The sequence below is a fragment of the Triturus cristatus genome, chromosome 3_2 (genome assembly GCF_964204655.1).
Source record: "Triturus cristatus chromosome 3_2, aTriCri1.1, whole genome shotgun sequence".
Lineage (NCBI taxonomy): Eukaryota > Metazoa > Chordata > Amphibia > Caudata > Salamandridae > Triturus > Triturus cristatus.
In genome coordinates, this window is record NC_140584.1 from 84,817,151 (window position 1) to 84,842,857 (window position 25,707).

The 25,707-nt window shown below is 38.3% G+C and overlaps 1 protein-coding gene and 1 long non-coding RNA gene across 22 annotated transcripts in view; both read left to right on the forward strand.

Moving 5' to 3' along the window:
* Positions 1-3,293, forward strand: part of LOC146856847 (uncharacterized) — a 53,239-nt gene extending 49,946 nt beyond the window's left edge. The window contains exon 2 of the long non-coding RNA XR_014979819.1: positions 3,207-3,293. This is a non-coding gene — a long non-coding RNA (uncharacterized LOC146856847). The remainder of the gene's footprint in view (positions 1-3,206) is intronic.
* Positions 1-25,707, forward strand: part of MUC13 (mucin 13, cell surface associated) — a 772,367-nt gene that overhangs the window by 422,358 nt on the left and 324,302 nt on the right. The gene's annotated exons all lie outside the window — the stretch shown is intronic.

A 25,707-nucleotide genomic window follows, 5' to 3' on the forward strand; every position in this document is an offset into this window, starting at 1 on the left:
CCTAAAATCACACTGTGAGTCTGTGTGCATTTGGGTAAGGATTGTGAGAGAAGCATTTGGTAACATCATGTATTTGCTGACAGATAATTGTTTTAAAACCTGTCATGATGTCAAGTTTTAGTAGCATTAGAAGCCAGTCATTGCTTATGCATTGATAAAATGAGTCAGGCATTGACAGTAAAGTGTAGTACTGAAATATGTAGGTTGTGTACAGTACCCTTACCCCTTCCACAGTAGTAAATGAGTTTTGGTAAACTCCTAGAGATAGTGTTGCTCGTCTAGAATCACACTGTGAGTCTGTGTGCATTTGGGAACCACTGTGAGGGAAGCATTTGGGTTCTTCATATGTTTGAATATGCATAACTGCTTAAAAACTTTCCTGTTCTCAAGTTTTGTTAGAATTAGAAGGCAGTTATTGCTTATGTAATCACCCAGGAAGTGTCCTTGCAATACTGTAAACATTCAGTTAATATTCAAGTAGTAACTAAGTGAGGCAGGCCTTAGCACATGCATTGATTCAAATGCTTATCCACTATGCATGCAGTCCTCTAACCATCTACACAGTTCTCTTTTACACCTTTAATTCCATAGTCAGTATTCATACACTTCAAGCAAACACTCTGTTACTCCCCATGTACTCCTCTAGTGACCCATTCAGTAGCATATACTAAACCATTCACTTTGCCAAAACCCAAACACTTATAAATTCACTCAGGCACTCTCTTTGTAGTACTCTTCTCATTCAGTCAGTATCCAAGTGCTCATGCAGCGAGCCAGGCCTTACAACATGGACTGCTTGAAACCCCTATGCAGTATGCATACAGGCCTCTAGTCACCTACACATTTGTCTTTCACTTCTTTAATTAACTAGTCAGTATCTATATACTTCAATAAACATCTTGTCACTCATCTTGCACTCATCCAGTGACTGATCCAGTACCATGTACTAATCTTTTTACTGTGCCAAAACTGAAAAACTTAACAGTTTTACCCAGGCACTCTTCTAGCAGTAGTCTAATGATTCAGTCAGTTTCCAGGTACTCATGCAGTGAACCATGCATTACCATATAGAGGGTACAAATGTCTATGCAGTATGCATGCAGTCTTCTAACACACTATACACTTGTTTTTAATAGCTTCAATTCCCCAGTGAGTATCCATGTACTTTCAGGAAACATCCTGTCACTCCCCTTGCAGTGTTCCAGTGACTTATTCAGCACCATGTAGTAAAGCATTCACTGCGCCAAAACTGAAACACTTGTAAATTCATCCAGGTACACTTCTTGCAATAGTCTAATCATCCAGTCTGTACCTAAGTACTAATGGAGTGAGGCAGGCCTTAGCACATGGATTGATTTAAATGTGTTTCCAGTATGCATGGAGGCCTGTAACTACCAACACAATTGCCTTTCAGACGTTCAATTTCTCTGTCAGTATCTATAAACTCCAATAAACACTCTGTCACTTTAGTTGCACACCTCCACTGACTCATTTGGCAGTAAGTACTAACCTATTCACTGCACTAGAATCCAAAATCTTAAAAAGATTCACAGAGTCACTCTTTTTGTAGTACTCTAATGATTCAGTCAGTAGTCAGGTAGTTTTGCAGTGATCCAAGTGTTACTCTATGGACTGTTTCAAACGTCTATCCATTATGGATGTAGGTCTCTAGCCACCTACATACTTGTCTTTCACACCTTCAATATCCCATTCAACAGTATTCATACAGTTCCCGCAAATACTCTCTCACTCTCCTTATACTTCTCCAGTGACCCATTCAGCACCATGTACTAATCCATTCACTGCACCGAAAGGCAACCACTTATAAATTCACCCAGGTAGTCTCCTTGCAGTGCTTTAATCATTCAGTCAGTGCCCAAGTACTCATGCAGTGAGCCAGCCCTTAGCACATGAATTGCTTCAAACGTCTATCCAGTATGCATGCAGTATTCTAACCACCTACACTCTTGTCTTTCACATCTTTAATTCCCCAGTGAGTATCCATGTACTTTCAGGAAACATCCTGTCACTCCCCTTGCAGTGTTCCAGTGACTTATTCAGCACCATGTAGTAAAGCATTCACTGCGCCAAAACTGAAACACCTGTAAATTCATCCAGGTACACTTCTTGCAATAGTCTAATCATTCAGTCAGTACCCAAGTACTCATGCAGTGAGCCAGGCCTTAGCACGTGAATTGCTTCAAATGCCTATCCACTATGCATGCAGTCCTCTAACCATCTACACACTTGTGTTTTACACCTTCAATTCCCTAGTCAGTATTCATGCACTTCTAGCAAATACTCTGTCACTCCTCTTGGAGTCCTGTAGTGACCCATTCAGCACCATGGAGTAATCCATTCACTGTGCCAAAACCCGAACACTTATAAACTCACCCAGGCATTCTTCTTGCAGTACTCTAATCATTTAATCAGTATCCAAATAGTATTGGAATGAGACAGGCCTTAACGTATGAATGGATTGAAACATGTGTCCAGTATGCATGTAGGTCTCTAATCACCTTCACACTTGTCTTTCACACCATCAATAATCATGTCAGTATTCATACACTTCTAGGAAACACCCTGTCACACACCCAGTTTGTTTCCTAATAGTATTGTAATGATTCAGTCAGTTAGCATGTACTCTTTTAGTGAGGTAGGCTTTAGGGCATGAACTACTTCAAAGTAGTATGCACTATGCTTGTAGTGTTTTAACCATCGTCACACTTGTGCTTCATGGCTATAGTTTCTTAGTCAGTTTTTATATAAAATGTGTTTTTACAGTAATAGAATAGTATGAATTTGAAAGTTATTAATATACTTTTATTTGTAATTCTTTTTTACAGATACTGTTTTTCGACGATAAAATAGAGAAAGCATGCCTGAAAAAAAAAGAAAAGAAGCGAACAGAGACAGGAGAATTACTTTAAGAAAAGTCAACCACAAGTAATGTGGCTAAAAAGAAAAAATCTTCTGGTAAGATCACAAAGCAATTCATTAAAAATGTTTGTAGGAGGAAACAGAATGTACAGTACGCTGAATCCACTTGAATGTTTCAACTACAAAAAATATTCAAAATAAGAGGAAAAGCAAAAAAACAAATATTCAGTCAAAGGAGACAAAGTGTGCTAAAAGAAGGCAAAATCAGTATAAGGAATTACGAAAAAAAATATTTTACAAGAGAGTAGTACATAATTTGCTGAAAGATGTGAAGAAATATAAAAAGAGAGCTCTATTTTATAAAAAGAAGAAGCATATTGAAAACATTGTTGAAAAGGCTTTAGAAGTAAAAAGGAAACTATTCATTTTAGTATTAAACAGAATTTGATCACTAGATAAACCAATCAATTTAATGAAGGCCAAAAGTAGGAGGAAAAGAGTAATTGATAGAAAAAAAATGTGTGATATTGTTTGGGGAGAATGGAAACACAGTTCCAGTTCAGAGCCTTTCTTTAATGAAGAGAGTTATTTACAGAGCAAAAAATCACTGTTTGCAGTTGACACCAGTGGTAGAGGTTACGAAGTTAGAGATGGTTGTCCAATTGAGAAAGAGAAAATGGTTGAAAGAAATGCAGAAGAAGTGATAGCTGATGAAGTTCTAGGGAGACGTCCTAAACACCCTGTGTATACATGGGATTGCAGTAGTATTTGTAGTGTACGACAGGAATCTATTGATAAATTATGCAGTTTTTATGAGCATATACTAAAAAAAGTGTTAAACAAAAGATTAAGGTGTTGCAAGGACTAGACCCTTGCAGAGTGAGAAAAAATACCGGTTTGCAAGGTCATTCTCTGGCTTGTCTTTCTAGGAATGTTTGTGAAAGTGTTTTTCACCATTTCAGGATGCTGGCAGTACATCATACTCAAATGCGGAAGTTAGTGAGAAGATTGTATTATGCGAAAAGTCCAGCACTAAAGTTAAATGAGATGAACAGTGCTCTTTTACGTGGCTCAGTATCAGATGTGAAGAAGGTTTGTGAGGATATTGAGTTTTGTTACTTTGGTCCTCAGCAAGAGAGTGGAGAAACTGTGACATTAGTAGAAGAAAATGTTGAAGACAATGTAGAACCTGTGATTACAAAATATTTTGAGGATGAAATCACACAGTTTAAGGTAATTTTAGGTGAAAAACCAAATGTTTCTTGTATATGTTGTCGGGGAACTCACAATAAATATCAGACTAGGGGTGTCAATCTGTATTTAAAAAGTGAAATAGAAGATAATGATAAGAGGATGGAATTTGCAACTTATTTGCTGGTAGAGGATTGTTTTGATTTGGGATCTGAGCAGCGTATTTGCAAATATTGTTATAACAAATAAGATGAGAATAAAATGCCTGCTAGAGCAGTTCATAATAATCTAGAGTTGGTTGCTATTCCTCCAGAGCTGATAGATTTAAATACGTATGAGTCTATTCTCTTTCAATGTGTTCACCTGTTTCAGGCTATTGTTCGTATGGAGCCTACAACAAGTAAATTACCTCCATCAGAGTTGCAAAGAGGATTGAAAGGAAGAGTTGTGTATTTACCGTTAGACTTAAGGAAAAATATTGAAACTATTGGTGTAGACCATGCAGAAAATGAGCCACTAGTCAGTCTAGTTAATGGTGTTCCTACTAAGAATAAGAAAATCTGGCAAGAGTTAGTGGATGTTAGAAGAGTGCAAAAGGCATCATTGTATCTGTTAAAAAATAATGAGTACTATAGAAATGTGTTAGTAGGAGAAGAAGAAATAGATTTAGCAGAAGATACTGAAACATTAATTGGACAAATTGAAAAAGTGGACATGTCAAAATGTGAATAAATCTATGAACATTACAGTGTACATCCACTTCATTCTAAAGAGGTGATGGAGAATACGATTGAGTTGTTCCAAATGAAAAAAGCAACAGGAAGTCCCATCAGTGTATGGGAAGAGAGTTTGGAAGCTCATTGTTTCCCACAGTTGTTTCCAACAGGAAAAGGTGGACGATATGATGAACGTCCTGTGCAGATTCCTGCATCTGAATATCGGACAACAAGATTATATGAAGAAGATCCAAGATTTCGACAATGTATCCCTTATATGTTTCATCTTCTGTTGGAAAGTGACTTGTCTGGACTTTCATATGCAGTAAATCACATTTTAAAAACTTGAATGCATCTGCAAAATGTAACTGCAAAGGATTTTATGGCTAAAGTGCATCAGAGAGATGATCATTTAGAATCTCAGTTGATTAATCTGATGGCATGTCAGCGAGGGACTAATGAATATTGGTACCGTCGTCATGGAGAACTGAAATGTATGCTACATAACTTGGGAACTCCTACATGGTTTGTTACACTAAGCTGTGCTGAGTATGCTTGGGATGATTTACTTGAATTTCTTCGAGAGGCAAATTGCAATATAAAAAATATTGAATACAAGACACCCGGAGAATTGTGCTCATTGGATCCTGTTAATGTATGCAGATATTTCAATCATAGATTTGAAGCTATGATGTCTTTCATCTGCAATAAAAAGAATCCTCCTCTTGGAGAAGTTGTGGATTTCTTTTGGAGAAAGGAGTATCAAGCAAACGGTGCTCCTCATATACATATGTTGTTATGGATCAAGGACGCCCCCAAATTTGGAACAGATTCAGATGAAACTGTTTTGTCTTTCATTGAAGATTATGCCACATGTGCTGTACCCAATAGCAAAGAACATAAAAACTTAAAACAACAAGTCTTACGATTCCAAAGCCATCGATGTGGAAAATACTGTCGACGAAAGTACAAGTCAAAGGATAAGTTCTATACCAAATGTCGTTTTGGATTTCCACGTCCTGTATTATCCAAAGGAAGAGTGAACAGTTTTATGTCAGCTGTGCGACATACCATCACAAAAAAGTCTCAGAAAAATACCTACAATTTAAAAAGAAGTGAAGAATCAAAATACATAAGTGACTACAATCCAGTTATTTTATCCATGTGGAATGCTAACATGGATATTCAGTATGTTGCGGACAATTCCATTGCTATCGCTCGGTATGTAACATCCTACATTACTAAATCAGAAAAGACAGAATTCATAGAAATGTGGGAAGAGATTTCTCACAAGAAGACTCTAAGTAAAAAATAATACAGTTTCAGTTTGAAGATGTTATCGCATCGTGAAATTGGAGCATATGAATGGTCAGATCGGTTATCATCTGCAAGTCTATATTCCAAAAGTAGAAGAATCATTTGGGTGAGTCTAGGTCTTGCAGGAATGCGAAATCGGGTACTGAAATCTGTTCATGAAATTGAATATTTAGCAGAAAAAGAACCAGAAAGTACAGATATTTTGAAAACGAATATGTTGGACACATATTACCCGAACAGAAGTCATCATCTTGAGAGCATGTGTCTCTATGAAGTGCTGCAAAACTACACTTTTAAACGGAATACTACAGAGAACATCAATGATGGAAAATATGCAGTTATTGGTTCTGAAGGATGTCTGGTGAAACAGAGGAAAGGAAATTTAATTAATCACAGGAAACTGAGTTGCGACACTGCTGATAAAAGGGAATTTTACTATTTAGCCCTTTTGCAAATGTTCATACCATGGCGTTCAGAACTGGAATTACTTGGAGATTTTCAGAGCTATGAAGATTCATTTAATGCTAGTAAGGATAGCATACAATGCAGTGCTTTTGCAAATTATGTGAAAATGTTGAATGATGAAATTGATCAAGAAGCTACAATTGCAGCTGAGATTGCTAGAGACAGTTCTCAAGACAGTCAAAGTTCTGCTGCACTGAGTCAAGATCCACTAGGACAACCAATTGTTGAAAATGAAGCAGCAACTGTCATGAATGAGGTGGAAACAGCAATGTATCAAGCTCAAGAAGATGCAATACAGTTAGGAAACTTGGAAGAACAACTAAATGTTGAACAGAAACAAATATATCAACAAGTGAAAGAGCAGATTGACCATGGATTACTTCATGAAAAGAAAGGGTGCTCATGTACATAATTTCAACCTATCCGAATGTATGTGAGTGGTCAAGCTGGAACAGGAAAAAGTTTCTTAATTAAAGTAATTACAAGTTATCTGCAAAAAACAACTGAGTCGCATTTGTCTTGTGTTGTCACTGCTCCAACTGGGTTGGCAGCACATAACATTAAAGGAATTACTTTACATTGTTTACTAATGCTACCAGTAGAGCATGAGAACAAATTGGAATACCAAAAGCTATCTGAAGAAGCTTTTTGTGAAGTTTCAAGAGTCTTGAAGAAAATGAAACTTCTCATTATTGATGAGGTGAGCATGGTCTCAAACTTGATGCTTGCCTTTGTGCATTTAAGAATGCAACAAATTCTTAAAACAGAGTATGACGTGTTATTTGGAGGAAAACACGTCATAGTTTTTGGAGATCTATTGCAACTCACTCCGGTAAAAGGACAACCGGTATTTAAAACACTTGCACATGAAGATACCAGAAAGTCTCTTGGTAGTCTTGGTAATGTGAACATTTGGACTAATTTTGAATACAAAGAAATTACAACAAATATGCGACAGGCAAATGATGCTGAATATGGAAGTATTCTTCAAGATATAAGAATTGGAATTCTTACACAACATGGCAAACAAGCTTTGGAAAGTCGATTACTTTGCAATGTCTTTCCAAATGAAAATGTACTTCCTGCAAAAGTGTACATGAAAATTGCTGAAAATAAATCAGTGATCTGTTTAATGCCAACACTGCGAGAGTGTTCCATATTCAACGAAGAACTATTTAAACTGGAAAATGAAGAAATTATAAAAATGGAAGCCATCGATAAAATAGAGCATGAAGGAATCACTATTATTTTGACAGGAAAGTTGAAAACAAAACTGGATTCTTTAGAAAAAAAAATATCTAAAACAGCTGGTTTAGAAAAGACACTGTATGCATGTGTAAACTGTCGGGTCATTTTTAGGCGAAATTTGGATGTAGAAAAAGGGTTAGTTAATGGCGCAATGGGTAAAGTGGTAGATTTTGTTAATTATCAGAAAAAAGAAGGAATTTAATTTTTTTAAATTAATTTTGATCAGATTGAAGAAGTTAAAGAAATTGGTCGTTGTTCAGTTCGTTTCTTGCTTGTTAAAGATTTATATGTCCGTAGGAAACAATTTCCATTTTCTCTGGCATATGCAGTGACTATTCATAAATCTCATGGATTAAGTGTAGACAGTTCATTGGTGAACTTTGGATCTACTGTATTTAAAGAGGGTATGGCATATGTTGCTTTGTCGCGAGTCAGAACATTATCTGGTTTGTTTCTGATTGATTTTGATGAGACAAAGGTTACTGCAGATGCAAACTGTGTAAAAGAGCATAATAAGTTAAGAAGGGTGTATGCTCCAAATTTAGGTCAATATCCTGTATTTGAAAAGCGTGTGGTTGGTCGAAAAAGAAGGTTTGAGAGTATCTGTTCTGAAGGTGTTGAGAAGGGAATAGCACAAGATAATGTTGTGATTGCAAGTAAAAAGAAATTGGACACTGTTGAAGAGGTTGTTGGTTATCAGTTTGAAAATAGTTCAGGTGTCAACTGCTATGCTAATGTAGTGGTCAATGTTGTTTTTTATCTTGAAGGTTTGCAAGAACAAATTATGCAGAATCGGCAACAAAGATTTTGTTCTCTGTTGCATTCTGTTTTTGAAAAATTGACAAAAGACACAAGTAAAATACAATCTGTTTCAGATGTTCGTAATCTTTTGGATGTGTGTTCTGGTTCTACACAATTTACACAAAATATCCAACAAGAGGCTCAGGAATTTTTAATGTATATGCTTACCATTTTTGAAAATGAAGGTGTAGAAATAGAAAATATTTTTGGCCTTTCTTATAAATGGGAACATCATTGTGAAAATTGCATGTATACATGTTCCACTAATGTAGACACTGAAAGATTTCTATATTTAACATTACCAGACTGTAAATCAGTGTCTTTCAATAAATTAGTTAAAGGTGCAAATCAAAACATGGAGTGTAGCAAATGTAAATCAGAAATGTTATCCACATTATTTTTAAGAGAATATGGACAATACATAATTTTAATGATGCAACGTTGTACAGCTGATGGAAGAAAATTGGATACTTTCATAAAGCAATTTGTAGCAACACAAGTATCAATATCAGGAAGGACTTTTGAAGCAATTGCAATAATTTTCCATGATGGTCCTTCCACCACATCTGGACATTACACTGCCTATCTAAAATGTGACAAAGGTTGGACACTTTGTAATGATTCCCAGTTGGTTTTCAGACAACGTTTGCCTAGGGAATTACTAAATTACTATCCAATATTTTTAAAGTCAAAGTTTTAGGAAGATAATTCGCTCTCTGAGAAATTTATTATTATCATTTAATAGGACTATTATTGTACAATTTACATAAAAAGGAGTGCAAAAATACCATTTGGCCTCAAGGAAAGGTATAGGTTTGAATTATGGACTTTTTTGTGCTCATTGACTCGGTGAATATTTTTAAGCGGCAACATTTACAGTTTTTGTAAGTTAAACTTATAAAATTTTGTTAGCCATGTGATTTGTATCTTGTGGTATTTTACTGAGAATAGCATGTTGGGTTTTTTTAAACAATCTTTTTGATTGTTTTTTTTTTGCCCGCTGTTAAGTGATGGGTACGATTGAAATCACTATTTCTAGTGAAATTCAATATATTCTGAGAACAGCAAAAAAGGCAAACACATTTTTTTGTTGAAATAATGCTGTGTTGTAAAAAATGTATTATTACATGTTATAACTATCTTTTCTTTTCTTTACAGATCCTAATTCCAAAATAAGCAGTTTACATCTATTTTTATTGCAAAAAAAATCTGAAAAAAATGTATACCATTTTTAATTTCTATTACTGTGAAGGTAAGTTTAAGTAAATATAAATATGCAAAATGAGCAGCTATGCATGAACCTTCAAAGATTGAAAAACTTTTTTTAAAACACTGTTCATACCGATGTAGTTTTGAAATCTCTCTGTTACCGGATATTATGCGACTTGCAAAAAAACAGATTTGAGTGGTTCAAAATATTTCCCATTGTACCTATCCGACACTGGGATGCTTACAGGGGGGAAACTTCCCCCTTGGCAAAAGGCACAACTTGAATTAATTTCGACAGGCAGAGTGTGATTCGGGGGCCCAATGGTGGGCTAGAAACGGACTCTTTAATGCCTTGCAGCACCTGGGACCCATTAGAGGGATTTACTATGCATTAAATTTAACCACAAGGACCGGCATGCACTGTTGAATGAAAGTAAAGAAGACACACCTGTGGCCAATCGGAAAAGTTAAAACATGCAGGGAACTTGTGGCAAAGCACGGATTTACCATCTGCACAGGGCGGCCTCTGAAGAGAAGGGAGACACCCTTTGAAACGCGTCAGGCCAGGAGGATTTAATACGGGATCGTAAGCTGCCTGTTGCTAGAAATAAAAAGGTTGTTCCTTACTTGTTGTGTGCTGCGGCCTCATCTGCTGGGCAGTTTACTTGAATAATTAACACGGCGGGTCCAGGCCGTGGAGGGATCGCGCCATCCGACACTGGGATGCTTACAGGGGGGAAACTTCCCCCTTGGCAAAAGGCACAACTTGAATTAATTTCGACAGGCAGAGTGTGATTCGGGGGCCCAATGGTGGGCTAGAAACTGACTCTTTAATGCCTTGCAGCACCTGGGACCCACTAGAGGGATTTACTATGCATTAAATTTAACCACAAGGACCGGCATGCACTGTTGAATGAAAGTGAAGAAGGCACACCTGTGGCCAATCGGAAAAGTTAAAACATGCAGGGAACTTGTGGCAAAGCACGGATTTACCATCTGCACAGGGCGGCCTCTGAAGAGAAGGGAGACACCCTTTGAAACGCGTCAGGCCAGGAGGATTTAATACGGGATCGTAAGCTGCCTGTTGCTAGAAATAAAAAGGTTGTTCCTTACTTGTTGTGTGCTGCGGCCTCATCTGCTGGGCAGTTTGGTTGGATATATATATATATATATATATATATATATATATATATATATATATATATCTTACCTACTGGCAGTCGCCAGTAGGTAGTTATAGTTAGGACCTATTTTCCATAGGAAATCCACAACATTCTATTCCCAATAAGTCTGGTGCCGGTTGACGAATCTTCGCGAAAGTTTCCAAACTTTTGGCCAGCTCCCGTCCGCTCCTATCCTGAAAGTTTCGTGGTGATTCGTCAAGCGGGGGCCGAGAAAAAAGGGGGGTCCCAAAACTCATTTTCCCTATGCAATTTCCCATAGGACCTGTTGACGCAGCTACAGCCCGAACTGCTGAACAGAATTACACCAAATTTGGCAAAGAGGTAGTCCTCAGTTCAGACTCGTGCCTTTTGCATAAATAATGTTCAGTAGTTCCTGAGAAAATTAGACTAAAAAAGATAGATATATCTATGGCCTCGGAGGATACGCGCACCCTACCCGCACCCAGCGCGCACCCTCCCCGAACCGAGCGCGCACCCTCCTGATCATGCGCTGAATGCTAATTGGCTGTCGAGTGTCTGTCTACATTCGAAACCTGGAACTGTTGGCAGCCATTTTGTGCCTCGGAAAAAGCGAGGCTGAAGAGGTAAGGGGAATAAATGTTTAAAACATATAAAGGGGGCAGGGTAGAAATACTCTGACCCTCTAGTGTTGCTTAGGGGGTCCCAGAAGGACCCCCTGGGGACCCCTTTTTAAAAAAATAAATAAATCGCCAAAATGCGCGCAGGGTGCGTGGATCCGGCCAAAAAAAAAAAACCCAAAGCGCGCTTCATTAATAATTAGCCTCCGGGTGGGCCAAATCCCGGGGGGCAAAATGTCTATACACTAATAGGGGGAGGGGGCTGCGTGGCCCCCCTCCTGGATCACTCGAGGGCCCTGGGGACCAGCACCCCCCAGGGCCGGCTCCTACAGTGTCCTGGGGTGCCCACCCCCAGGACACTGTTGTTTGCTATGAGAGGGCGGGAGTCTCCTGCCCTCCCATAGCAAACTTCGTTAGGATTTTGAAAGAGAGAGCAGGTCCTGCTCTCTCTTTCAAAATCCAAACGATATTGCTTTTCCACACGGGGAGCTGCATGTCAGCAGCTCTCCATGTGGAAAAGCAATGCCGGCTCCCGAAGGACGCGGGGAGCCGGCTGGGACCGTGGGGGCCTTGGGGCTCCCCCCACGGTCTCCAATGTTTTTTTATAAGCCCCTGGTGATGGGGTCCCCGGGGATAATAAAAATTAGTGAAAGGGGCTTTTTTTTTACGGTAAAATTAGGAGTCGCGCATCCTAACGCGTTGGGTGCACTGTTCCTCTCGCGTTGGGTACGCGGTTCTAGCGCATTGGGTGCGCGGATCCAAGGAAAAAAACAGAAATTTTTGGGAGATAAACATCTAGCTTAAGTGTTTTGTTCTTGAGTGGCTCTAAAAAGAGCCGTTGTGTTCATTGAGAGTTTTGGTACTTATAAGTAAGTACCTATACAGAGTCTAATGTTGTTGAGGAAGACTCTGTTTCCTTCATTAGTAAAGTGTACTCCATCTCTCCTATACATCTCTTGCATATGAAAGCGCAGATTGTTATTGTAAATGGACCCCATTCTATAGTCTCGGAGAAAAGCAGAAACAGATTTATTCACATGTTTCCTAGCTTTCTCAATTTGTGGACAAAAATGATTGGACCAGTTCCACTTCTGCCTTTGGCATATGTTAGAATACACAAAGGCAGTTTTGGGAAAAAGTGAAAATAATTCTGCAAAGGTGTCTTTCATAAGCATTTCCAGACCTACCCCAGTCAAAGTGCCTAGGTCATTGCCACCACAGTGCACTATTATGAGGTCAGGGTGTTTGATATGCATAAAGGTTTTTACCAATGGCATCAATTGGTGCCACTTTAACCCTCTCTGTCCAATCCATTTAATGTCTACATTTGGCAAACCTAGGTCTTTGTGAATGCCTTTGTTTTCTGCATCCTTTTGGCTCCAGAAAATATAGCTGTGTCCCACAATCCACACTCTAAGCATCTTGAAGGGAGGTCTGGATGCACTCTGATGGTCTCTGTAAATGAAATGGCATCGACTATATTCTTGTTGACATCTATTTCTGGGGAAACGTTGTGGATATGGTCGTTAAAAATACCATAGATAGCGACCATAACCCACTGTGTTTACAAATTAAAGATGTCTGGTTGACCCCGGACCATGAGAACAATCGACCACCTCTTATGTCAACCAAAGAAGTATCGCTGGCAGGTTGCAATAGACGCCTTAAATGGCATGGAATTTCACAACACGAGGGGAAGCTCGCATCAATTAAAGAATTATTAGCCAGGAAATACATCCAGCTCTCTGAAGCCAGCAACAAAACGGATGATCCCCAACTCATATCCTCCCTTTACCATGATACTATCAACAAGATAGGGGAATTTTTCATTCTGGGAGAGAACCCTCCCCGTAAAGTGTACCCCGTGCAAGGCTCAAACCCATGGTATTCTAAAGATTGTAGAAGGGACAGAGCGACTCTGTCAAAAGCCCTAAGAAAACAAGATAGCAATTTATTTAGAAAGGCGAGACGGGACTACTCTAGAACCCTGTTAGTCGCCAAACGTAATTGGGAGGAAATGCACTAGCAGGAATTAAAAGAGGCGGCATTAAATCGAAATTCCGTGGTCTTTTGGGACCTCCTAAATAGAGGTAAACGGGCTAAAACGACAACTATCCCAAATCATATAACAGAGCTGCAATGGTTTAACCATTTCTCTGCTATATATGCAGGAGAGATTGTCTCCATAGACTATGTGGAGGAGTATTATTCGCCCCCTGCCGTAAATTTTACAGCAGAGACTAATTTTGGGACCCAAGAAGTTATCCTGGCTATCAAAAGTATCGCACCCGGTAAAGCGGCAGGCCCAGATGGCCTTCCAGGAGATCTCCTTCTACATGATCCAATCCCCTGGGCTTCGTTCATTTCTGTTGTAATGAACGCTATAGCCAAGGGTTCTACAGTACCTGAGTCATGGAAAGCTGCTGTGGTGATTCCCATTTATAAAAAGGGCAACAGAGAGGACCCTGCCAACTACAGATCTATTAGTCTAATTGACGTGATACAGAAAGTGGTTGGCAGGGTTCTCCTTATGAGATTGAGGTCTTGGATTGAGAATATGAATGTTTTATCTCATTTGCAAGCAGGTTTTAGACAAAAGGTAGGCACTATGGATCAAGTTTTTAGATTTTTTATGATCTACTGGAAAGCGGTAGTTCTAGGCAAAGGCACTTTATATTTAGCTTTTATAGACCTAAAGTCTGCTTTGGATTTAATTCCCCGTCAAAGATTGTGGCAGGTCCTATTCCAATTAGGTGTCCCCCAAGAGATCCTTGCCTTTTTAAATCTTCTCCACGAGAACAACCATGCTAACATTAGATGGGGTGCCCAGGGCCAGCTTACAGGGAGTGTCGCGGTGAACAGGGGGGTTCGCCAGGGCTGTGTATTAGCTCCCACCCTGTTTTCCTTATATATTAACGGGGTGGTGGATCTCCTTAGAGAGGTTCCAGCTGATGCTCCAGTCCTGGCTGGTGAAAAAGTTCCTACCCTCCTGTTCGCCGACGACACTCTCCTGATCTCTAAATCCCCGGCTGGCCTACAAATTTTTTTAAATAGGTTCGACTCTTTTTGCAAGTCCCATGGTCTCATCATAATTACAGAGAAAACTAAATTAATGGTTATCAATCCTCCAAGACGTATTAGATATGCCTTTAGTCTGGATGGTACACCGTTAGACATCGTGGACTCCTTCGACTATTTAGGCATACGCATTGTAAAAGGGATGAAGTGGAGCTCGCACTTGACCAAGATGCTCCTATGCCACAAGAGGGTATCTGGTGCCATTATTAGAGAACAACATCTCTCTACTAGTCGACCAGTGGCACCGGCCCTTGTGGTATATGAAGCACAGGCACTATCCAGCTCTATGTATGGGGCAGAAATTTGGGGCTATGAAAACATCCAAGATCTGGTCATGTCTGAGAACAAATTTATGAGGAATCTTATCTCTCTTCCCACTTCATCTCCTCTAAAACCCTTGTTTTATGATTTAGGCAGACACTCCATTCAGGACATTGCACGACTCCGACCTCTATTATTCTGGGCAAGACTGCGACGGACACCGGAACTTGCCAAATATGCTGCAGGCCTAAATGAATTAATATTAGCTGACACTGGGAGGAGGTTAAAATGGATTTCCCATGTAAAACAAATGCTGAAAGCCATTGGCTATGAAGACTGTTGGGAATCCCAGGTACCCCCCTCGAAACAGGACCTCAAGAAGGCTTACTGGAGTTGGGTTAATGCAAGAGAGCTGAATAATGTAAAGATGGGGAAGATGAGCGAAGCATTTTTTGAGCATAAGCCCCTTTGTAAATTGGAACCCTATCTCGACTTTATTCAGACTCCACTTGATAGATCACTGTATGTGCGCTTCAGATTAGGGTCCCTTCCTCTCAATTCTGTCACTGCTAGTTGGAAGGGTTTTTCCCCTACGTCTGTTGGCTGCCCGAGTTGCGCAGCACCCAAAGAGTCTATTCCCCACTTCTTATTTGCCTGTTTTTATTACAGAAGAGCTAGAGCTAAGTGGCTGAGACCGATTTGCAGAATGCTGGGTAGTCGTGACTACCGCATTGTGTTACGCATTCTACAAACAGATACCTCATCCCTCACTATAGTTTGTGGAATGGCTAAGTATCTGGGTTGCGCTTGGCTACTGCGGAAAAAAAAACTCGCTCCTCATACGCACTAAACAACCTAAGTGGTCTGTCTTTACTACCTGATATTTATCCACTTATAATGAAATCTGGGTCCCTAAGCTTCTTGTACTTTGCATATATTGTTTTTATCTTGCTATATAGTCTTTTTATAGATATATTTATGATTGATCAATTCTTTTTATTGTCAATGTCTACTTGATCCTTTTTATAATATTGTATGTTGTGCTTTTATGATATTTTTTATCGAATAAAGCCTTACCTACCTAAAATGGCAGTTTGAAAAGTAAGATTTTTCTAAAATGGTGGCTAAGATGCAGTTTTGAAAAAAAGACAAGAAATCATTGTTTGTTTGACAACCTTCTACACTGAAAGGTAGGGTGCTTGTTTTTTTTTTTTAAACGCGTGATTCTTATTGGTTAACAAAAAGTGTGTGAAAGGAACATTATATATGATAAGCTGATATGTTGAAAAGTCAAGCACACTTGCTGTTTTGATTAGCAACATTGTGTGCTGAACTTGTGACCTGTGTGTTCAGTTCAGTGTTCGATGACCTGTTGCTATGGTAACAGGTGGAAGGCAGATTGGGGGTAGGGTTCAAATGTATGTTATTTGGAAAGGGTTGAAATGTTTCACCAATAGAAATGTGTGTTTGCTTTTGAATTCATGTGGGAAGGAATGTGATTTGATGTTTACATGTATATGTATGGAAAATGAGAGGGAAACTTTGCCATTCTTTGGTTTTGCTGAGAGGTGCACAGAGCAGAGATTCTGTATAAGAAAATCTGGTGTGTGACTGATATCTGGTGTGTGACTGATATACTTCTTAATCTACAAAACAATTTGAAAGGTGAGTTATTTATTTGTGAGGGGATGTATGTAGACTATTTTGATTTTAATCAGACTAATGTATTTCTCCTGCTAAAGTGTAGGGAGTACTTTTTTTGTCTACAATCTTAATGACAGTGTGTGTGCATGTAGAAACCATTCTGTGATAAGCATCTGTGTTTTTCATGTGTTTGCAGACAGATAACTGTGCTGTTTTTATATTTTGGTACAATTAGAAATCAGTAATTGTTTATGAATTTGCAAAATGAGTCATGTTTCAACACTAAAATGTAGTACTCGTAGATTAAGAAATGTGTTTTGGTAAACTCCTAGGGATAGTGTTGTTTGTCTAGAATAACACTGTGAGTCTGTGTGCATTTGGGAACCACTGTGAGAGAAGCATTTGGTAACATCATGTATTTGCTGACCGATAACTGTTTTAAAACCTGTCAAGTTGTAATTGTTTTAGTAGCATTAGAAGCCAGTCTTTGCTTATGCATTGATAAAATGAGTCAGGCTTTGACACTAAAGTGCAGTACTTACATATGTAGATTGTGTGCAGTCCCTTTACCTTTTCCACAGTAGTGAATGAGTTTTGGTAAACTCCTAGAGATAGTGTTGCTTGTCTAGAATCACACTGTGAGTTAGTGTGCATTTGGGAACCACTGTGAGAGAAGCATTTGGTAACATTATGTACTTGCTGAGAGATAACTGTTTTAAAACCTGTCATGTTGTCAAGTTTTAGTAACATTAGAAGCCAGTCTTTGCATATGCATTGATAAAATGAGTCAGGCTTTGACACTAAAGTGCAGTGCTTAAATATGTAGATTGTGTGCAGTACCCGTATCTCTTCTAGACTAGTGAATGAGTTTTGGTAAACTCCTAGGATAGTGTTGCTTGTCTAAAATCACACTGTGAGTCTGTGTGCATTTGGGTAAGGATTGTGAGAGAAGCATTTGCTAACATTATGTATTTGCTGACATATAAGTGATTAAAACCTGTCATGTTGTCAAGGTTTAGTAGCATTAGAAGCCAGTCTTTGCTTATGCTTTGATTAAATGAGTCAGGCTTTGACACTAAAGTGGAGTCCTGAAATATGTAGATTGTGTGCAGCCCCCTTACCCTTTCCATAGTAGTGAATGAGTTTTGGTAAACTCCTAGGGATAATGTTGCTCGTCTAGAATCACACTGTGAGTCTGTGTGCATTTGGGAACCACAGTGAGAGAAGCATTTGGGAACATCATGTATTTGCTGACAGATAACTGTTTTAAAACCTGCCATGTTGTCAAGTTTTAGTAGCATTAGAAGCCAGTCTTTGTTTATGCTTTGATAAAATGTGTTAGGCTTTGACACTAAACTGGAGTCCTGAAATATGTCGATTGTGTGCAGACCCCTTACCCCTTGCACAGTAGTGAATGAGTTTTGGTAAACTCCTAGGGATAGTGTTGCTTGTCTAGAATCACACTGTGAGTCTGTGTGCATTTGGGAACCACTGTGAGAGAAGCATTTGGTAATATCATGTATTTGCTGACAGATAACTGTTTTAAAACCTGTCATGTTGTCAAGTTTTAGTAGCATTAGAAGCCAGTCTTTGCTTATGGATTGATAAAATGAGTCAGGCTTTGACACTAAAGTGCAGTACTTAAATATGTAGATTGTGGACAGTACTCTTACCCCTTCTACACTAGTGAATGAGTTTTGGTAAACTCCTAGGATAGTGTTGCTTGCCTAAAATCACACTGTGAGTCTGTGTGCATTTGGGTAAGGATTGTGAGAGAAGCATTTGGTAACATCATGTATTTGCTGACAGATAATTGTTTTAAAACCTGTCATGATGTCAAGTTTTAGTAGCATTAGAAGCCAGTCATTGCTTATGCATTGATAAAATGAGTCAGGCATTGACAGTAAAGTGTAGTACTGAAATATGTAGGTTGTGTACAGTACCCTTACCCCTTCCACAATAGTAAATGAGTTTTGGTAAACTCCTAGAGATAGTGTTGCTCGTCTAGAATCACACTGTGAGTCTGTGTGCATTTGGGAACCACTGTGAGGGAAGCATTTGGGTTCTTCATATGTTTGAATATGCATAACTGCTTAAAAACTTTCCTGTTCTCAAGTTTTGTTAGAATTAGAAGGCAGTTATTGCTTATGTAATCACCCAGGAAGTGTCCTTGCAATACTGTAAACATTCAGTTAATATTCAAGTAGTAACTAAGTGAGGCAGGCCTTAGCACATGCATTGATTCAAATGCTTATCCACTATGCATGCAGTCCTCTAACCATCTACACAGTTCTCTTTTACACCTTTAATTCCATAGTCAGTATTCATACACTTCAAGCAAACACTCTGTTACTCCCCATGTACTCCTCTAGTGACCCATTCAGTAGCATATACTAAACCATTCACTTTGCCAAAACCCAAACACTTATAAATTCACTCAGGCACTCTCTTTGTAGTACTCTTCTCATTCAGTCAGTATCCAAGTGCTCATGCAGCGAGCCAGGCCTTACAACATGGACTGCTTGAAACCCCTATGCAGTATGCATACAGGCCTCTAGTCACCTACACATTTGTCTTTCACTTCTTTAATTAACTAGTCAGTATCTATATACTTCAATAAACATCTTGTCACTCATCTTGCACTCATCCAGTGACTGATCCAGTACCATGTACTAATCTTTTTACTGTGCCAAAACTGAAAAACTTAACAGTTTTACCCAGGCACTCTTCTAGCAGTAGTCTAATGATTCAGTCAGTTTCCAGGTACTCATGCAGTGAACCATGCATTACCATATAGAGGGTACAAATGTCTATGCAGTATGCATGCAGTCTTCTAACACACTATACACTTGTTTTTAATAGCTTCAATTCCCCAGTGAGTATCCATGTACTTTCAGGAAACATCCTGTCACTCCCCTTGCAGTGTTCCAGTGACTTATTCAGCACCATGTAGTAAAGCATTCACTGCGCCAAAACTGAAACACTTGTAAATTCATCCAGGTACACTTCTTGCAATAGTCTAATCATCCAGTCTGTACCTAAGTACTAATGGAGTGAGGCAGGCCTTAGCACATGGATTGATTTAAATGTGTTTCCAGTATGCATGGAGGCCTGTAACTACCAACACAATTGCCTTTCAGACGTTCAATTTCTCTGTCAGTATCTATAAACTCCAATAAACACTCTGTCACTTTAGTTGCACACCTCCACTGACTCATTTGGCAGTAAGTACTAACCTATTCACTGCACTAGAATCCAAAATCTTAAAAAGATTCACAGAGTCACTCTTTTTGTAGTACTCTAATGATTCAGTCAGTAGTCAGGTAGTTTTGCAGTGATCCAAGTGTTACTCTATGGACTGTTTCAAACGTCTATCCATTATGGATGTAGGTCTCTAGCCACCTACATACTTGTCTTTCACACCTTCAATATCCCATTCAACAGTATTCATACAGTTCCCGCAAATACTCTCTCACTCTCCTTATACTTCTCCAGTGACCCATTCAGCACCATGTACTAATCCATTCACTGCACCGAAAGGCAACCACTTATAAATTCACCCAGGTAGTCTCCTTGCAGTGCTTTAATCATTCAGTCAGTGCCCAAGTACTCATGCAGTGAGCCAGCCCTTAGCACATGAATTGCTTCAAACGTCTATCCAGTATGCATGCAGTATTCTAACCACCTACACTCTTGTCTTTCACATCTTTAATTCCCCAGTGAATATCCATGTACTTTCAGGAAACATCCTGTCACTCCCCTTGCAGTGTTCCAGTGACTTATTCAGCACCATGTAGTAAAGCATTCACTGCGCCAAAACTGAAACACCTGTAAATTCATCCAGGTACACTTCTTGCAATAGTCTAATCATTCAGTCAGTACCCAAGTACTCATGCAGTGAGCCAGGCCTTAGCACGTGAATTGCTTCAAATGCCTATCCACTATGCATGCAGTCCTCTAACCATCTACACACTTGTGTTTTACACCTTCAATTCCCTAGTCAGTATTCATGCACTTCTAGCAAATACTCTGTCACTCCTCTTGGAGTCCTGTAGTGACCCATTCAGCACCATGGAGTAATCCATTCACTGTGCCAAAACCCGAACACTTATAAACTCACCCAGGCATTCTTCTTGCAGTACTCTAATCATTTAATCAGTATCCAAATAGTATTGGAATGAGACAGGCCTTAACGTATGAATGGATTGAAACATGTGTCCAGTATGCATGTAGGTCTCTAATCACCTTCACACTTGTCTTTCACACCATCAATAATCATGTCAGTATTCATACACTTCTAGGAAACACCCTGTCACACACCCAGTTTGTTTCCTAATAGTATTGTAATGATTCAGTCAGTTAGCATGTACTCTTTTAGTGAGGTAGGCTTTAGGGCATGAACTACTTCAAAGTAGTATGCACTATGCTTGTAGTGTTTTAACCATCGTCACACTTGTGCTTCATGGCTATAGTTTCTTAGTCAGTTTTTATATAAAATGTGTTTTTACAGTAATAGAATAGTATGAATTTGAAAGTTATTAATATACTTTTATTTGTAATTCTTTTTTACAGATACTGTTTTTCGACGATAAAATAGAGAAAGCATGCCTGAAAAAAAAAGAAAAGAAGCGAACAGAGACAGGAGAATTACTTTAAGAAAAGTCAACCACAAGTAATGTGGCTAAAAAGAAAAAATCTTCTGGTAAGATCACAAAGCAATTCATTAAAAATGTTTGTAGGAGGAAACAGAATGTACAGTACGCTGAATCCACTTGAATGTTTCAACTACAAAAAATATTCAAAATAAGAGGAAAAGCAAAAAAACAAATATTCAGTCAAAGGAGACAAAGTGTGCTAAAAGAAGGCAAAATCAGTATAAGGAATTACGAAAAAAAATATTTTACAAGAGAGTAGTACATAATTTGCTGAAAGATGTGAAGAAATATAAAAAGAGAGCTCTATTTTATAAAAAGAAGAAGCATATTGAAAACATTGTTGAAAAGGCTTTAGAAGTAAAAAGGAAACTATTCATTTTAGTATTAAACAGAATTTGATCACTAGATAAACCAATCAATTTAATGAAGGCCAAAAGTAGGAGGAAAAGAGTAATTGATAGAAAAAAAATGTGTGATATTGTTTGGGGAGAATGGAAACACAGTTCCAGTTCAGAGCCTTTCTTTAATGAAGAGAGTTATTTACAGAGCAAAAAATCACTGTTTGCAGTTGACACCAGTGGTAGAGGTTACGAAGTTAGAGATGGTTGTCCAATTGAGAAAGAGAAAATGGTTGAAAGAAATGCAGAAGAAGTGATAGCTGATGAAGTTCTAGGGAGACGTCCTAAACACCCTGTGTATACATGGGATTGCAGTAGTATTTGTAGTGTACGACAGGAATCTATTGATAAATTATGCAGTTTTTATGAGCATATACTAAAAAAAGTGTTAAACAAAAGATTAAGGTGTTGCAAGGACTAGACCCTTGCAGAGTGAGAAAAAATACCGGTTTGCAAGGTCATTCTCTGGCTTGTCTTTCTAGGAATGTTTGTGAAAGTGTTTTTCACCATTTCAGGATGCTGGCAGTACATCATACTCAAATGCGGAAGTTAGTGAGAAGATTGTATTATGCGAAAAGTCCAGCACTAAAGTTAAATGAGATGAACAGTGCTCTTTTACGTGGCTCAGTATCAGATGTGAAGAAGGTTTGTGAGGATATTGATTTTTGTTACTTTGGTCCTCAGCAAGAGAGTGGAGAAACTGTGACATTAGTAGAAGAAAATGTTGAAGACAATGTAGAACCTGTGATTACAAAATATTTTGAGGATGAAATCACACAGTTTAAGGTAATTTTAGGTGAAAAACCAAATGTTTCTTGTATATGTTGTCGGGGAACTCACAATAAATATCAGACTAGGGGTGTCAATCTGTATTTAAAAAGTGAAATAGAAGATAATGATAAGTGGATGGAATTTGCAACTTATTTGCTGGTAGAGGATTGTTTTGATTTGGGATCTGAGCAGCGTATTTGCAAATATTGTTATAACAAATAAGATGAGAATAAAATGCCTGCTAGAGCAGTTCATAATAATCTAGAGTTGGTTGCTATTCCTCCAGAGCTGATAGATTTAAATACGTATGAGTCTATTCTCTTTCAATGTGTTCACCTGTTTCAGGCTATTGTTCGTATGGAGCCTACAACAAGTAAATTACCTCCATCAGAGTTGCAAAGAGGATTGAAAGGAAGAGTTGTGTATTTACCGTTAGACTTAAGGAAAAATATTGAAACTATTGGTGTAGACCATGCAGAAAATGAGCCACTAGTCAGTCTAGTTAATGGTGTTCCTACTAAGAATAAGAAAATCTGGCAAGAGTTAGTGGATGTTAGAAGAGTGCAAAAGGCATCATTGTATCTGTTAAAAAATAATGAGTACTATAGAAATGTGTTAGTAGGAGAAGAAGAAATAGATTTAGCAGAAGATACTGAAACATTAATTGGACAAATTGAAAAAGTGGACATGTCAAAATGTGAATAAATCTATGAACATTACAGTGTACATCCACTTCATTCTAAAGAGGTGATGGAGAATACGATTGAGTTGTTCCAAATGAAAAAAGCAACAGGAAGTCCCATCAGTGTATGGGAAGAGAGTTTGGAAGCTCATTGTTTCCCACAGTTGTTTCCAACAGGAAAAGGTGGACGATATGATGAACGTCCTGTGCAGATTCCTGCATCTGAATATCGGACAACAAGATTATATGAAGAAGATCCAAGATTTCGACAATGTATCCCTTATATGTTTCATCTTCTGTTGGAAAGTGACTTGTCTGGACTTTCATATGCAGTAAATCACATTTTAAAAACTTGAATGCATCTGCAAAATGTAACTGCAAAGGATTTTATGGCTAAAGTGCATCAGAGAGATGATCATTTAGAATCTCAGTTGATTAATCTGATGGCATGTCAGCGAGGGACTAATGAATATTGGTACCGTCGTCATGGAGAACTGAAATGTATGCTACATAACTTGGGAACTCCTACATGGTTTGTTACACTAAGCTGTGCTGAGTATGCTTGGGATGATTTACTTGAATTTCTTCGAGAGGCAAATTGCAATATAAAAAATATTGAATACAAGACACCCGGAGAATTGTGCTCATTGGATCCTGTTAATGTATGCAGATATTTCAATCATAGATTTGAAGCTATGATGTCTTTCATCTGCAATAAAAAGAATCCTCTTGGAGAAGTTGTGGATTTCTTTTGGAGAAAGGAGTATCAAGCAAACGGTGCTCCTCATATACATATGTTGTTATGGATCAAGGACGCCCCCAAATTTGGAACAGATTCAGATGAAACTGTTTTGTCTTTCATTGAAGATTATGCCACATGTGCTGTACCCAATAGCAAAGAACATAAAAACTTAAAACAACAAGTCTTACGATTCCAAAGCCATCGATGTGGAAAATACTGTCGACGAAAGTACAAGTCAAAGGATAAGTTCTATACCAAATGTCGTTTTGGATTTCCACGTCCTGTATTATCCAAAGGAAGAGTGAACAGTTTTATGTCAGCTGTGCGACATACCATCACAAAAAAGTCTCAGAAAAATACCTACAATTTAAAAAGAAGTGAAGAATCAAAATACATAAGTGACTACAATCCAGTTATTTTATCCATGTGGAATGCTAACATGGATATTCAGTATGTTGCGGACAATTCCATTGCTATCGCTCGGTATGTAACATCCTACATTACTAAATCAGAAAAGACAGAATTCATAGAAATGTGGGAAGAGATTTCTCACAAGAAGACTCTAAGTAAAAAATAATACAGTTTCAGTTTGAAGATGTTATCGCATCGTGAAATTGGAGCATATGAATGGTCAGATCGGTTATCATCTGCAAGTCTATATTCCAAAAGTAGAAGAATCATTTGGGTGAGTCTAGGTCTTGCAGGAATGCGAAATCGGGTACTGAAATCTGTTCATGAAATTGAATATTTAGCAGAAAAAGAACCAGAAAGTACAGATATTTTGAAAACGAATATGTTGGACACATATTACCCGAACAGAAGTCATCATCTTGAGAGCATGTGTCTCTATGAAGTGCTGCAAAACTACACTTTTAAACGGAATACTACAGAGAACATCAATGATGGAAAATATGCAGTTATTGGTTCTGAAGGATGTCTGGTGAAACAGAGGAAAGGAAATTTAATTAATCACAGGAAACTGAGTTGCGACACTGCTGATAAAAGGGAATTTTACTATTTAGCCCTTTTGCAAATGTTCATACCATGGCGTTCAGAACTGGAATTACTTGGAGATTTTCAGAGCTATGAAGATTCATTTAATGCTAGTAAGGATAGCATACAATGCAGTGCTTTTGCAAATTATGTGAAAATGTTGAATGATGAAATTGATCAAGAAGCTACAATTGCAGCTGAGATTGCTAGAGACAGTTCTCAAGACAGTCAAAGTTCTGCTGCACTGAGTCAAGATCCACTAGGACAACCAATTGTTGAAAATGAAGCAGCAACTGTCATGAATGAGGTGGAAACAGCAATGTATCAAGCTCAAGAAGATGCAATACAGTTAGGAAACTTGGAAGAACAACTAAATGTTGAACAGAAACAAATATATCAACAAGTGAAAGAGCAGATTGACCATGGATTACTTCATGAAAAGAAAGGGTGCTCATGTACATAATTTCAACCTATCCGAATGTATGTGAGTGGTCAAGCTGGAACAGGAAAAAGTTTCTTAATTAAAGTAATTACAAGTTATCTGCAAAAAACAACTGAGTCGCATTTGTCTTGTGTTGTCACTGCTCCAACTGGGTTGGCAGCACATAACATTAAAGGAATTACTTTACATTGTTTACTAATGCTACCAGTAGAGCATGAGAACAAATTGGAATACCAAAAGCTATCTGAAGAAGCTTTTTGTGAAGTTTCAAGAGTCTTGAAGAAAATGAAACTTCTCATTATTGATGAGGTGAGCATGGTCTCAAACTTGATGCTTGCCTTTGTGCATTTAAGAATGCAACAAATTCTTAAAACAGAGTATGACGTGTTATTTGGAGGAAAACACGTCATAGTTTTTGGAGATCTATTGCAACTCACTCCGGTAAAAGGACA